This window comes from Bison bison, unplaced genomic scaffold (genome assembly GCF_000754665.1).
Source record: "Bison bison bison isolate TAMUID 2011002044 unplaced genomic scaffold, Bison_UMD1.0 scf7180017854630, whole genome shotgun sequence".
Lineage (NCBI taxonomy): Eukaryota > Metazoa > Chordata > Mammalia > Artiodactyla > Bovidae > Bison > Bison bison.
Window position 1 is genome coordinate 36,079 of NW_011485203.1, and position 3,193 is coordinate 39,271.

The following is a 3,193-nucleotide window of genomic DNA, read 5'->3' on the forward strand; positions in this document are numbered from 1 at the left end:
ATGATAATATACAAGTTTCAGTGCTGTTCTCTCAAATCATTCCACCCTTGCCTTCTCCCACATAGTCCAAAAGTCTGTTCTTTACATCTGTGTCTCTTTCGCTGTCTCACATATAGGGTCATCATTACCATCTTTCTAAATTCCATATATATGAGTTAATATACTGTATTGGTGTTTTTCTTTCTGACTTACTTCATTTTCTATAATAGGCTCCGGTTTCATCCACCTCATTAGAACTGATTCAAATGCGTTCTTTTTAATAGCTGAGTAATACTCCATTATGCATTTGTACCACAACCTTCTTAGCCATTCGTCTACCGATGGATATCTAGGTTGATTCCATGTCCTGGCTGTTGTAAACAGTATCAGCAGTATTTTAAAGTCTAGATTTGTATTAACTATCTGTACATGCTGACTTAAGTGTTCTCTAAGTCAATACAAGAATTTTCTGCCTTGATTGTTTCTTTCTTCTGAGTTCTCACTAACATGAATTGTTAACATCCATATTTCTATTTGTGGTCTATTAAAGGGGAAATCAAAGCTATTTGACATTTGTAGGAATCTGTTATAGTGGCCCTCCACAATCTGATATCCAAAATCTATATTCATTTCTATGCCAAACTCTATAAACAAATATAACAGTTTAACACAGTGAAATTCTACATTTCACAGTTGCCATAGACAGAAATCTGTTGTGGCATAGCCATGCTATTTGGTTTGGATTTCATGTGGCTGAAATCATGGCTGTCAGCAGGGTGTTACTAGGGCTTTGGGGATGAAACTGATTCCAAGCTAATTCATGTGGTTGGCCGAATTCACTTCCTTACTGTTGTGGGGCCAAAGTCTCTATTGCCTTGCTGGCAGCTCTTTGCTCCTTGCTAATTGTGTACCTTCTCCTGCTTTTCATGTGCCAATACCTCCCTCCCATACCCACCCTCAGGGAACAGAGAATTGCATGTCTCTCAGACCTAATGTTCTGCTTCAACTCTAATGCTAGTCTAGGGAATTTCTTTGCTTTAAGGGTTTGTGTAATCAAATTGGACATACCTAAAATTTGTAGTGAATCACACTGTTTTAAGATTCCTTTAATTATATGCCCAAAGTACTCATGGCCTACATACATCATAATTTGATACATAGACACTTCCAGCCATTGGGACATTGACATTTTGCAAGGAGGGTAGGTCAGTGCAGTCTGTGTACCTCACTGCTCTTCATACCAGTCCTACCACTTAACCCAGGCACTTTTATCTCATTCTTAACCTATAATATTAAATTATTTTCCTCAAAGTTACTTTCATTAACTTTGCCAGTAGAGTACTTATCTAAAATAACATATGGATGGTGTCATATCTGTGTTCATCGTGGGCCCAGAGATAAAGATAAACCTGAAATCTTTTGTTTTGATAGTGTCCTACTTAAACAGCCCTGTTTTTCAAGTTTTCCTGAAAGGAGCCTTGTGCATCAAGCAGATGGACTCTTGCTTCTTTCCTCCGACTGCACAAGAATGATGATATGCATGAAGTTATAGTAGTGGGAAAAAATGTATTGACATTTACAAATTACCCATGGTTCTAGGTATAGAATATTGTTAAAATGATTAACACAAGTCCTCTTACACATTCAGATTTTAAGGATTTCATTCATTGTATTTTATATGATCATATTGCTATATATTAATGAAGCACTAACTTTACCAGGAAATATGGGGATTTTTAACATAAGGTTTCTAAGTCCTATGTGTGTGTATGTTTCTTAAAAAATTTGGGATAGTCTTTTTGGTAATTTCTGCTTGATAATGGTGACTACCTCTTTGGTCACTTGAACATAGTGAAGTGTAGTTGAAATACAGTTATAAAAATACAAAATGTAAATTAAAATATAAAAATATAATTAAATTTATAAATACTGTGTGTGTTTCTCCACAAGTTTCTCCAAAGAAGTCACAGCCTTTGGAGAAACACACATAGTATTTCCTAACTTAAGGGCACAAGAAAGCCTGGGTGATCATTAGCCAAGGTAGATGGAGGAGCTTTTGTATTTTAACCCTGTTTATTAACACTCTGTTGTTTATCTTTGAGCCAGTCACTTAATCTTATCAGGTCGTCCAATTTCACATGTCCTAATTATGAAACCTCTCATTACAGTTTTTTCAGAATACTTTGCTTACACTTGCATTTGGTCATCACAACAGTCCCATGAGGTATGCATGGCAAATACTACTGTCCTCATTTCACTGATGAGGAAACAAAAAGAGGGTAAATGACTTGTCCAGGGTCACAGATTGAATGTCCTAACTATTCTCTGATTTAGACCTTTTAAAATCCGTTCTCTTTTAATGCTTTCACAGTCATGTTTTTAAGATGGAGTTTAAAGTTATCTATTGCATAATGTGAATTATTACAAACATTGAAAACAAATTATCATTGAGTATTTTGTCAGAAGTTCTATAGAAAGAAAATGTCCTTTTGTTATTATTTCTATATGTAGTTAGATGGGTATTTACTTGTTTAAAGAGTTATTGCATATTATTCTTCAGTCATTCTTGATCTTTTTTGTTTGTTAAAGAATCTGCTCTCAAAGTGTGCCATTGACACAGGGTCATTGGGCTAGGTATCTGTGTAAATTCAGGTTCTCTAAGTCACAGCCAGGGACACTAAGGCAACCAGAGTAGCTAGTTAGCTAAGACTTCCATATTTCTTTGTTACTGGTCCGAGAGCCAAGATACCAGATTTGTTCTCATTTATCTATGTCATATTTGGTTAGGGATATTTTCTTCTTTTCTCACTTATGGCATTCTTGTGTTGTGCGAACAACTGTGAACTTGGTGAAGTCATTTAATCTCGATGAACTCCAGTTGATTTCACCTCTCAACCTTCACTCCTTAATACAGAATGGAGTACACTAGAGTTTCTTATATTCTGAGGAACTACCCTGGAGATGGAAGGTTAAGGGCTCAGGAAGAGGCTCAGTGGAGGCAAAATACGGTGAACTTGGTCAGGACCCACAGAGACCAACCTCAACCTCCACTGCCCCATACAGCTGCACATTTTTTCATCTTATGGGTCCTCAGAGATTCTTAGTCAGTTGTCTTTCTTATTTTCTCTGTAATTGTGGTGTTCTGTCTCTTTTTATTGATGTACCCGTCCTATTAGTTGCTGGTAACTTTTTCTTTTATGACTGCCTTTCTTGT

General features: G+C 36.3%; 1 protein-coding gene across 2 annotated transcripts in view; it reads left to right on the top strand.

The window, feature by feature from the left end:
• Positions 1-3,193, top strand: part of LOC105000993 (zinc finger Y-chromosomal protein) — a 21,061-nt gene that overhangs the window by 2,416 nt on the left and 15,452 nt on the right. The window lies entirely within an intron of this gene.